At 39.0% G+C, this 13493-nt stretch overlaps 1 pseudogene; it reads right to left on the bottom strand.

Moving 5' to 3' along the window:
• Window positions 1-573: 573 nt before the first annotated feature.
• LOC133212129 (26S proteasome non-ATPase regulatory subunit 1-like) lies at window positions 574-12467 on the bottom strand (annotated as a pseudogene).
• Between the last annotated feature and the right edge of the window lie 1026 nt (window positions 12468-13493).

The following is a 13493-nucleotide window of genomic DNA, read 5'->3' as shown; positions in this document are numbered from 1 at the left end:
ATTTATAAAGCATTCCTTTCTCTGAAGTAAGATGCTATCAATTCTTTCAGAACCTGGCCCACGACAAACCAATCACGTGGCCAGCTATGTGGCCTCAATGTACTACATGAAAATAATAACTTATACAGTTACCTAGTTTAACTTCCCTCATTAACACAGAAGCTTTTATCTGGCATATTTCATCTCTGTTTCAACTACTACAGAAGCAAGACAAGAGTAAAAGCTGATCTGCAACATACAAGCACTGCAGAAAGAAATACATTTTAAAAGAGCAATGGGCAAAAATTAGGTTTTTTGTTCTTGTTGTTTCATTAATACATTAGGAGATACTTAGTTAATATTCTGGCTGCCTATCCAATTAAAAATTACAGCACGGACATGGACATAAGGACTACCTATAAATATACCCACCCAAGCAGCATTGAAGAGAGGAAAACAATGGAGTTAGAAGCCTAACAGAATAAGCATCTTGAAATGCAAATTAAGGGAATATCATAAAGAAAAAAAAAACCACAAACAAACAAAAATAAAACACGCCTAAAAAACAAGCAAAACCAAACAAAATCCCAACCTTTAAACCACTCTGCAAAACAGAGAAGCAAAAAATTCAGCTAATCTCAACTGTGCTGATAGAAAACATTCTGTGGAGCCAAGTCTAAAATCATCTGGGGGATTAAGCTGCAAGCCCCTTGCGTGGTATAGTTTAGTGTGACATGTTCCTGCCCATAACAGGGGGGTTGTAACTAGATGATCTTAAGGTCCTTTCCAACCCTAACTATTCTATAATTCTAAGAAAATTTTCAGGCAGCCAGAGAAACGTATTAATCACTTATCTTGCATTCTCCAAATGTAAAACTTTGCTAATCACATCACATCCGGCCATACTCATAACAATTTCAGATGCATCAAAATACATTAAAAAACTCCAGTGTTAAGCAGAGGACAAGGCACTGAGAAGAGAGACTAATGCTATAAAGCTGTTCACTAGCATACAAGAAGCATGATGATGTTTTTATGCTGCTTCATAGAAAATGTTTGCTTACTGCAGAAAAACCCACAGCGCTTCAGGCTGCTATGAAAAAGCGAAAGGATAATCCCTTATTTTTTTTTCTAGGCTGTCATACATAACTTCAGCCTTGAAAGGTAAAGTAATGAAAGCACAGTAAACCTGGTGAAAGCATACTGAACAACCTGGTACTCTGGAGCTAAAAAAGACAGGACATTCACCAGAGCTCCTCTGGCTCTTAGCATTGGAAGCTGGAGGAGGGAGTCCCAGAGTTCTGGACAGTTTTCAGCACTGACTTAATACTACCATGAACATTAGATTTCTTGCATGGCATAGATAAAAATGCCTATGTACAACTCATTTTCAAATTCATTAACCACTGCACAACAAAGAAGTCTTATATTCTGCAAGATGCACAGCAATATCTCTTCGTAAAACCCAACAGAAGTCTTCGCCATTAAAAGCAACAGATAAATCATCAACTTCCTTTAATGGCTCAAAGAAACTCAGAATTTATGACTTAACTTGAAACTACAGCTGCTGAACAGTAGTTATAAGCAAATTCAAGGCTTTGGTCAGACAACCAAATCAGTTATAAATTGCACTGCTTAAAATGTTTACTTACTCAGCTAAAAAGCTTTAGAGTGTATAATCTGGGAATCTGAAAGTATTTTTCTGGAATGAGAGGTGGGGAGGAATATTAGATTGGTTTTTTTCACTCTTCTCATGCATGCTGTGATTTAGTGATATGAAAATCTTTGTATATAAGCTTACAGGCTTATTATAGGCACTACAGGTAGTGCTTATAAGCCTATCGTTTTTACAATGTAAGGACAAAGCAACTAATCGAAGGAATACTCTGGAGATTTCAGCAGGTTTCTCCAGCCCAGCTTGCACCTATCTCAGATTGAAACCCAATCATGTTGCTTATCAGTGTACACATTCTACTTTACAGTAGGAAGTTAAAACACTTGCAGAGATTTTAAAACGCCCAAGCAACGTAAGGCTCTGAGCTCTATTTCCTGAAGTAGAATCTCATGAATACAAACTCATCTAGAACAACGATAGAAAAATGGCAAGGAAGAATTAATGCAAGATGTCATAGTGTACCAATTGCACAAATGCATTCATTGTTTCAATCTGATAGTACAGCTACAATTTTCATTAGAATTTAGATTAGTTTTGCCAGAGATGCCAAGAGAATTCTCCGGTGCACAACAGTTTGGTCAGTGAAGATACAAGCTGTTTCCAGTTTCAAACCTACAGATAAAAGCACTTTCAAATCTAAAAATACTTATGTAAAAGTCTGAAACTTCTTCTGGTTTAGGAAGATGTCTGTTACTATTAACCTTTCACTGAAAGGGACCCTCATCCTCCTCCCCCAGGAGGACAGAAGACGACAAAAACGGGTTGGAGGTAAAAAAAAAACCCTTTCACCTATCCCCATGCAAAAATCAACAAGCAGGTATGTTTCATTAAATTCCTTTTCTTCACAGTTAATGAACTGAAAAAGTGACTGGTGCAGATCATATTAGAGTGACAGCCTACTACTCAATTACCCAGATGATTTGCCATCTGACTACTGGATAAAGTTAGGTTGTAGGGGTTAAAACAAATTGTCCAAGTATTCCTGGAACAAAATGTAAGTATCTGACCTATGTTTGACTCAAAGCAAATACATAGTGTTAAAAAACCAAAGACTCTGTAAACAGAAAGAATAAAAAAGCAGGAAGCATTACTATCACTCTTGCCTCATCCTAAAGTGAAGAGCTGAACATAAGCCATGCCGAGTTCACTGGCTTTGGGTAGCCTACACTTAACAGCTGAGACTACATCTTTCTTTTGAGACTCTCTGGAGGCTGCATTGTTCCCTCTCCTGCCCTTAGCCTTTTCCCAACAATACTGCACCAAGGCAGAAGCAGCATCTCTCAACTTAAGTCCTTCCTCACCGTGGCTCTTAACAGTGCTATGAGAATATTAAACCCTTTCTGTTCAGAGTTTCAAGCATTGCTGCCTCCCACATTGAAGCCTTCTCCCCAACCATATTTGTTACATCTATAAAACATCTACCTCCTCATTTTGTACATAAACTACAGTGTTTAGATACACTGCAGCATTGCTCTAACATATAGCAATATTAAAAAAGCTGACTATATAAACCGATTACATCTCACTTGGCAATGTAAACAAAGATCAATTCCTGATCTGAATTGGTAAAAATTAAGGTAAAAATAATTCTTTCCCATTTTAAAAAGTAAAGCACTTCAAATTTATTGTCTTTTCCATTTCATCTATACCTTAAAAACCAAAAAGGCTTCTTTTGCATCAACGAACTTATTCTCTTATTTGAATCCTGACTTAACAGTTCTCTTTCTGCAACCACAGACAGAGAATTCAACGACATCTCTTCTCACAGGAGCTTCAGTCACATTCTTCCACCTAAGACAAGAATAATTTCTGGGGCTCAGCCCACAGTGTTAGAGACCTGCTCAGCTCCCACCACAAAACACTTCAGTCAAAAGCTCTGTACACGTAGCAGCTGACATGTAACTGACTCTTGCCAGCATTCAATGCTGTATTAGGGGCTTTAACAGAAGTAAATCTAGATAGACTTCAACAAGCAACAGTCCTAAGAGGTGTCATTTTAAGCAAGAAATCTGACGAACGCACAGCCCACTTGTTCTTTATGGGCTATAGAACACAATTAGTTCTAACTAGCAGTTTCAGCAAACAGGAAATGTAAATGTAATCCTCCTTTTAGATCACTACAGTGATGTACGTTCTTTATTTCCAGAAAATGAAACACAGCTTTTAGTTCATAATTAGAGAGAATTAAGTGGGGTGTAACCTATGGGGCCCACATAGCAGAAAATCCCTTCCACAGCTGCACGTGAATGCAGGAGTCTGAGCTAGACAAACCAAGGGCTCCCCCAGAACTGTGTCTTAAAGCAAAACAACTGATCATGTACTTTATGACAGTTATCAAGTGAAAAACCTTAGCAGTTACAACAACTTGACACAAGGCTTCAGTCTCCAGAAGCCAATGATATCGAGGTAAAAAGTTTTAGTCCTTTGCTACCAAGTCAGGTGGACACTGGAATTTATAAATTCCTCCTTGCTGTGCAAGCAGGTTTTGGACTGTACCCCTTCAAAAGAAGAGGCAGGATAAGATATGAACCACTGCAGAGCAGGTGAAAGAGTCAGAGGTAATGTTACTCATTTCCTTGTTGCTGGATATGGAGAGAACAGGCCCAGAAGCACCTTGCCCCAACAAGATGCAAACACATGGTAAATGGTTTAGCTCAGAGCCCTGAAAAATTCTCATTTTGGAGCAAGCTAATGATAACAATTACATTTTGCATTTATTGAGAAGAAAAATAACGTTGAAATCAGAGGTCAAAAGTGATTTGCCACAAACTGTTTGGAAAAAAGATACCTGAAAATATGGAAGACCTGCATGGAATTTTCTTTCTGTACACAGATGCAGAAGACAGTTGATCAGACCTTTTTAAATTCAGGAGACTATTGCTATGCAGCAAGAAAAAATGCAACAGAGCTGAAGCTCTTAAGAGCCACCTGCTGCTCACATAGGAAACTCATTCATTAATGACAAACTTGACTCATCATATCAGTAATCCATGTTTTTAATACCACCTTTAAGCACCTCTTACCCAGCTTTTAAGGATGACTTTACAGACTGCCACTATCCAAGGATGATGTGAACAAAGATTTTTACATTCCAAGGGCTGGACCCATGTATGCACTACCTCCTCTCAGACACACCCAAAGGCTGCAGCTTAACTCAGTGCTAAAATTACACAGACTACTGTATTAATAGATGAAGGGGAGACTTTTAATTCCCCAATCTAATAAAAAAACCAACCAACGAACCAAGCAGAAACCCAACAACCAGCAAACAAACACACACACACACCAACCAAGCCCAGCACCTCTTACCTAGGGAACTATCCATAGAGCACTAGAAGATACCAGATCAGCAATTGATTTCACTTCAGAGAACCAAAGCAAACATCATGACTATTTTGTGATGAGCTCTACATTACCACAACATAACACCAGTAACATGTCAGGGTTCAGCACTAGATACTTAAAAACAAAGATTGTTTCAACATTCTTCTTCAGATTATTTTGCTAAAGTCATGACCTTCAAGAACACTGTAGATAGCAATCAGGCAGACATATTTGCCTGAGTACTGCTGCCTGTAAGAGGCCTGGCATAAACACCTTATATTTAATTTTTCATTAAGTCTCAATCCTGCAAATATTGATTTTTCATTCTATTTGTCAACTTCATCTAACTCTACTCAGACAATTAATTCCTAAGTCCAGAAACTGAAGAATGGCTCATTAAGCATCTGCTGAACATTAAGGAAGGCTTCTAATCCTGCATTTAATCTTATTCTCTCCCAATTTTTTTTACTTTTCAACATCCACTCAGTTAGCAATTACATATTATTGTGAAAGCAATAAAACACACTATTCCTGAAGATGCAACGGACATCAAACTGAAGGCTGTAGAAGTGAACAAGTAAGATACTGTACCTGAACAGAACGAAACCAAGCAACTCAGCAGCTGCCCACCTCACATGATCATTCACATCACTCAGCTACAAAAGGGAAAACAGGACATTCAGAATGTAGTTATAACACTTGAGGACTTTGCAACATTTTGAGCCAGGTTAAACATTTCAAGCCAAGTTAATCAGGAAGATAGAATAATTAACAAGTTCATCAGGAATATACAACAATGGGGAAAGTTAAAAATCATGTTCAGCCTTAGCTGAAATGGCCTCATCCTTGCTCATACACAGTAACTGCAAGCCAGTCAAGGAGCAGACAGACCTCTTTTTTTACAGCTTAAGTTGCTTTTTCCCAGCCATTGTTATGCAGACTATTTACTACAAAGCCGTTACCAACTAATTTTGGATTGTGTTTCTTTTTAAGCAGGTTCCTTTTTTGTGGTATCAGGCTGAATATTTTCGTGCTCTAAGTCAAATTATCCTAATGTTAACAGACCCTATTATTTCTACTCATAGTGTTAAGGAAAGCTTCCTTTATTTCACAACCTCTGATTTAGAATAGAACAGTAACACCACAGACACAAAACCTGTCAGTGATGCGTTTACTCGCACACCACATACTTCTTGCTGTGTGCTTCTAAGCCCACAGTACTTACAGCCACATGCATTAAGCGCCTGATAGCCTTGTTGTTCCCTGAGCCACAGCATGCCACCGCAACAGTGTACACGCCAGAAAGAGAGAGAACTGGATCCTGGAAGAGAAAACAGCAATATTTAATATCCACCCAAAGAGCGACTTACTAATTCTGATTTTAAACCTGCTCCACTTCGGGCCTGGAATCTGCAAAAAAAGTAACCTGGTTGCTTAATAGTTTACTAGGGATGAGTTTCAAGACAGCCACCAAAGCAGGGCTGTCATTACCGATTTCAGGGGGACAGGAATTGCCACACCACAGGCTGCCAAAGACAGTATCTGGTAGATGTGTTATTTTGCTTCTTATTCAATATCTGCTATTGAACCACTACTAAACCCTCAAGAACGAGCCACCATCCATTTTTAATCATTACAATCTGCTCTGCTCCTTGTTACTGCTCACGGAACTATAGAGAATAAGTATGAGACTAAAAAATACACAACTAAGCACTTTTGTTCTTGTACTGTTGAAGGTCATATGTGTAACAGTAGGGCCAGGGATTAATTCAGAACTAAACTTACCTTATCTCTGCACAGACTCTCAATGAGAGCATCTGCCTCCTCCATTCTCCCATACGTGACCAGAGCAATTCCAACTGCAAGGCCTCGCAAAATCTTCTCATGCTGGGTTTCCTGTGCATAGCCAACCATGTCCTCAATAGCTTGAGCATTTTTAAATCACAACATATCCAGTTCCAGTGCAAAGCCAGCTGTCTCAACTGCGCAGCACAGAAAAGAAAAAAAAAAAAAAAATCAAGCAAACTCTGTTCCCAAAAGCTGTAAATACTCTATCTAGAAAATCACACAAGAAGTAGGCCAACAGATAAAAGAGGAGACTGTTTAAAGACATAGCATGTCTTACCAATATTTGGTATAATCCCACAGACCAGTCCTGACAGGACCTCTGAATATTAGGGCCATATAACTAAAAAACCATGCTTACCAGGAAAAGGCAAGTAAATAAAACACAGCTAAGGCAACCTATGCTGGTAAAAGGAAACCTGAAAAAAAAAAAACCAAAACAAACAAACCTGCACCAAAAAAACCCAGATGCCTGATAAGGCCTCAGATGGTTATTTGCTTTGAAAGCAGAATATTGACCTGTCACTGCATCATCCTGCTATAGATTTGTTTTCAGCAAATCGTACACATCTTGACCTGCTGTCCCCATGGCAGCCAGACCAAAACCCAGGCTGCCACCATGTCAGACAATCTAGAGAAGCATATGCAAGTTTAGTCATCATAAAACCAGGAAAAATACGACTTCAGCTGAAGTACACATTTTTCCATCAACATAACGCTGCAAACTTCCAGTCTCAAACCACCCAAAATTCGAAATCATCTGTTAGAAATACCACTTACACCATCTCAGGCAGTAATTCTGATGAAAGAGGCAGAAAACTATAGAAATAGTGGTTCAAAAGCCCATAAACAATGAGTACCAGAAGCTTCACACATAGCACAAGACACTTTCTAGCATCTTCAAAGTCTTTCCCCACTGAGTGATTTACGTAAAACCCTAAAACTCTGCCATGTGTAAAAACTGCTGCCCAATAATACTTTTTAAGTAGAAAGGTAAATCAGTAACCCACTTGAACTGTCTACATCCTCTTTTTCCTAACAATGGATACAGGAAAAACAATACATTTGCAATAAGATGAGTGGAATCCTTTCACAGAATTTTTAAAGCAGTGTGAAATTCCCCAAAGAGAAGAAGGGAACATGCTGGGAAAATACTAATTTGTTCCTAACTTGAAAATGAGACTTTTTGTAGAGGTTTACAAACAGTGAGTGGTGAAGTAAAATAACTTTTTTAACAAGTTGCATTAAACCTATTGGGCAGCAGAAGCATTTTGTGGCTTATTCTTTTGACAGCTAAGCCGTAAGAATTAACAGTCCCTGAATAATGCAGGTCTACTAGCAAAACTAAGTGGATACACAAGGAGTAAGAAAGATGAAGCTAGATTGACTGTCAACTGTTTCCTAAATTGAAAGGATTTCCTAAAAATCTTACCTAAACGTTGAGCAATAGGTTGTTAAAACCAAGCTTTATATTTAAGGCCCAAAAGAAGTGTAAGTACCATGCTACTGCCATCGTCTTAGCCACCTCTAACCCTAAACAAGCTGGATACTCCCAACAAAACAAAGGTTCATCACTGAACCCAGTACATACATAATTACTGGCTTTCTTCAGCTGGTTCAGCAAATAACCAGTGATGTCCCCACCATGGCTATCATGAATGAGAGCCAAGGCATACAGGCCCCCACCTTCCTGGTATGCTGACCCTGGCGAGGTCTCCTTGGGTAGGTCAGCTGCCATTAGCTGCAATGCTTCTTTCTCATGACCCTCTGTCTCCAGCATCCAGCAGGAAGAGGAGATAGTGGGAAGTGAAAGGTGAAAAAGGAGCATATGCACATATTTCACAATGATATTTAAACACATCAGGAGAAAGCAAGTTATAGCCTTTACTTTCTCCACAAAAATCAGCCTTTCAGTGCTGCACAGGCAGAAAAGAATCCTTCTGTACTAGGGTTTGATTAACCACAATACACAAGTATTCACCAACCACTTGGTCACTGATTCATGACAAATTTGGCCTGAAGCTACACTAGTTCATTCACTAGACCACCTTAATGAGGGCTGAGACACACAACACAAAGACTTCTTGCTATTTCAAAACAGCTCTAAATATGCCATCTCTGTGCATGAATTTGAAGAAAATGACTACTCAGGTCACGATTCAAACTTATTGAAGCTTACTACAGTAAGGACAGTATTGTCCTAATACCACATAAGAAACATACACCTGCAGTTTTAATAGCTAGGAACTATTGACTCTGTTCAACTCACAAAAGAAGAGAAGATCTAGGAAGAGCCCTTGAGCTGTGTTAGACTACCACCTTTTTGATGCTCAGTAAAACATGCCATGAACTACACCGGGTATCAAAGACAGACTAGATAAAGCACAGCTTTTCCTTTAGTGCAGACACCAGCTTTGTTACAGCCGCATCTTGCAATAGACTCGGTAAACTGGAGTGCAGGCATCTTTCCAAAACCCTATTTCAATGTTTTCAGCACTCACAAGTCAAGCATTTATACTCTACAGAGAGCAATGAACACATTACCCTGTGTATAACACCCGAGCTGGCAATAGCAGTAAACTTAGCCCAGTTAGTGGCCCTGGCCAGCCGCTCCAAATCATCTCTGGAAGATGACAAGAGAAAAGTTCCATACAGTTTTTCATACAGCCTGTTCCTTGTCCTGAAAGAAAGGTTTCACAGCACTGAAAACATCTTTCAGATCAGAAAAGCAGCTCCAGAAGGCAAGAAAATAACCACATTTCCACTTCACACCTCTCTTCTGTTCACCAGCCCTGATTTTTGGGTGGTCATAATCAACCTCCATGATACTGGTCATCTCAGTGAAAGATGAGAACAACTGCCCAAAATGCAGCCCATCAATTCTCTGGGAGAAACCCTAGTGGAGTTTCTGAAGCTTTCCTCAAATGCCTGATAAGGTTAACCCTGGCATCTGCCTTTCAAGAGTCATTCAGCATTGTCAGTCTCTACCAAAAACAAAAATACATCATCTCCAAAATACTCCAGCTAGCAAACAGAACAAACATTCCTGATCTCTGCCCTCCAAACTGCTCACACGGTTAGCAGTCAAATCAAGGCAGTTTCTCAAGAGAGAGAAAGCCAAACAACTCCAGCTTCTTCCCTCTGCCTGCACATTCATTTTCAGATCCTTTGTGTACTCCTGTGTAAGCCTAGTGTTTCACTGACACCCTTTTAACGGTATCAAGCAGAGCAACAATGTTCTTCGAAGACCTCTAAATGACATTAGAGCTTCCTTGCCTAAATTTACCTAAGGAGCCGGTCCCTGGTTGTACCACAATGCATAAAGGAGTTTGCTATAACTGTTGCTGTATGAAACACAGAATTCTGAACTGCATCCTGAAAGAACAAAAACAATCAGTATCACCAGTCAGCAAAAGGTATGCCCTCGGCCACTTTGCATGCTTGCCAGTGCACCAGAAAAATGGATTATAATTGTGTTTAATTTAACTGCCAATTTACCTTTAATCAAACTACTAGATAGTTAATACATTTTAACATATCCTCAACCCATCTTTCCAGTGCAAACCAATCCTTTTGATGAGTTTCTGTTAGAGATGCCATTACTTCAACTGCAGCTTAACTGGAACCCCTCCTTCTGGTTCCCACAACTGAGCACTGCAGTGTGTGTGCTGCTGACATTTTCAAGCCACCCCGGAACACCATGCAGGATCAGTTCCAAGCAGGATCACTCCTAAGCCTTAACCAGTAAATGCAAAAATATTTCCCAATACATTTGAAATGCCTCCTGCAATAGATGAGCCTGTTGACAAGCACCCCACCCCCTAACATTTTTGCTGACAATGCGCATCTCTTTTCACATATAAAAAACTTGTCCTATGGTTTCTAATAATCATTTAGCTTAAAAGAGTCTAATTTACCTGTAAGGTTTCATTTACCCACCCTTGAGTAACACTTTACAAAACAAAACAACTTACTCAGTTCACTTAGCACTGCCTACAGTAGTTGATCAGTTTTGTCTTCAATAAGTCAGTATTAGTCTCTCAGCATGCATAAGGATTTCTTCAGCCAAGCTGAAAGTATAGTCTCATGAACACCTCAACAAAGATACCAAGGTACTGTAACCTAGAGTCCTGGCTGACTCAAACACCCCCCAACCAGCAGCATTTGCAACGGATCAGTTGTGGACATAGAGGGTGAGTTCATCTATCTTACTGACCGGATTAAAATAAACCCACCAGACAAACAAAAAAGGGATGACTGTGAAGAAAAGGATTAGTTTCTATACCAATAGGAAGAAAAAAAAAAAAAAAGAAAAAAAAAGAAAACAACATGATAACAGCAGCCTGTCACAAGATCATGCTGTCAATTCAAACAATGATTATATGGCCTTCTTTGGGTGCAGTCAGCTCTTCTTCAGCCACATATGTTCAAGTTTTACATGTACCCAGGGAGGTCATGCTAAAACATAAGATGATGATGTAAAAGTAGCAACATGGTCAAAACAAACACAGGATGAAACAGATGAATCCAAGATAACTATACCCCAAAAAGCTCTTATCTTTGTGTTTTTGAGAATCACGAGGTCTGTATTGTTGTTGTGTATTAAAAACAAAAGAAGTAACTCAATGGCCATTTCCCCACTTAAAATTTTTAATCATTTTTGAGATCTGGTCCTTCGGCTCTGGGTTCTTTACATACAAGCAAAAAGAAAAAGCATGAGAAACCAACTATGGCTATGTTACAGTTCAGTTCATGAGAAGCCACTCTGGTATGCTCCCATCTCCATATTCTAAAATCTATTAGGTTTTATGACTAAAAGGACATAGTTTCTGCCCTTGCTGCACAATCCCAAACTTCCCAAGCCCCTTTGTGCACAACAGCGCAGGTGGGAGAAGAGAGTCTTCGAAGTAAATGTGTTGTTTCACTGAAAGCAAAAGGATCCGAGTGACATCCAATGTTCTGCAGGCTGATGTTTGGCCCTATAGATACAGGGAGTCTCCTGCAAGACACAACCAGTTTTGTAGATGTGAACCTATATTTCGATGGGAGTTTTAATGGAGAGGACCACAAAGCCACAACACTTTACATGACCCCACTGAGCTGCGGCACCATTCTTATGAGCTATAGACTTTATTTAAAACGACACCTAGCAGAACTAAGTATCTCCAATACATCGATATTTCAAAGCTCTTTGAGAAAGCCTCCTTTTTCTTCATGATAAACAGTTTCCACAGATTAAGTTCCAATTTAAATCCCTTCTGAGCAGGGTGAAAAGTACACTGTAGCATTTTGTACTGACACTGTTAGCTGGTTAGATATCAGCCAAGCATGAGTAGTTCAGCCCTCAAATTGATCCCCTCAATTATTTCTTTATAATCAGCATTCTGAATTGTGCAAGATTAAGCTCAAGAACACTTTCGATCACAGAGTTGTTTCTATGTACTGGTCCCTTGGCACAGTTACCAATGCCAGTGCAGCAGAAACTGATTTAAGACCTTTCCTGTACAAAACCACTGTTTACAGGTTCTTTAATGGGGCAAGAAATTAATGTGCATGTTAGAAATGAACTCACTTCCTCCACTACTCAGGGAAAGAAACTAAATAAAAAGCTTCTAACCAGCTGGACCAGCAATACAGCCACCATGTTAGCTCAAAACAAACTATGTTACTTCAGCATTCCCTCCTGCCATTGCTGCGGAACCACATCAGTTCTATACAGCCACAACTAGACTTGGATTTCAGAAAGAAAAGAAACAATTTAAAGAAGTTAAAAATTGTGTTAAGCTAATTCATCAGCTTAGGTTCTCAACAGCCAATTTCAAGACCTTTCTTCTAGAATGAGTTAATTTAATATGAACAAAAAAACACACAAGCCACATCTCTCTGACCCCTTCATTTAAATGATGTGGAAGTGCCAATGCAAATCACAAGCAAATATACTCACTGAAACAGTCGTGCTGCACTACCATACACACTCGAAGATGGTGCTATAAAACATCCCATTTTATTTTTCTCATCCCCATGGTACATTTCAAAGCTCTTCCTCCTGTACTGATGGTTCTCCTCAGGCCTTTTCTGTCAGAAAATATTCTTCTTTCTTAGTTTTTATAGTCCCATAAGTCTAAAGCAAAACTTAATGCTCAGAACTCCACTATTAGACACAAAAATAATTACTGCATCCAGCCATTTAGTTTTTATTATCTGCAGTAAGAAAAAATAATAAAAACCAGCCATATAATACTTCACAGACAAATAAATAGAGCAAAGAACTCTGAAATATTAATTCCATGCAGACTGTAAAGAACCTGTGCTTTCTATACTTTAGACCTATCAAAGGAGAAATTTATAAGCTAAAAAAACTCTTTTTCCTACTCTCCACCAAAAGCACCAGTTTTTGAACAGCCTGTACATCCCTAAACAACATAAATATACTGTTTTGGGTTTCTTTAAACCTAGGCATTCAACTTACTTTTTATAAGTACATACACCCAAAAGCACCTTCATATAACTGGAATGTTGGTTCAGTAGCCACTACCATAACCATTATATGCAAAAAAAAGGAAATAAAGTAAGAAAAACAAAAACCAAAACCAACTTTGGCCATATTTTCTATGCCTGAGAACATCCAAACAAGTCTGCTAAGCTCAAAAGCACTCAAAACCACAGCACC

Source organism: Neopsephotus bourkii, unplaced genomic scaffold (genome assembly GCF_033783945.1).
Source record: "Neopsephotus bourkii isolate Nb327-2 ecotype Australia unplaced genomic scaffold, CSIRO-AGI_Nbou_v1 NB_668, whole genome shotgun sequence".
Taxonomy (NCBI): Eukaryota; Metazoa; Chordata; class Aves; order Psittaciformes; family Psittacidae; genus Neopsephotus; species Neopsephotus bourkii.
The sequence above is the reverse complement of the archived record's forward strand: the minus strand, read 5'-3'. Positions and strand labels throughout refer to the sequence as shown.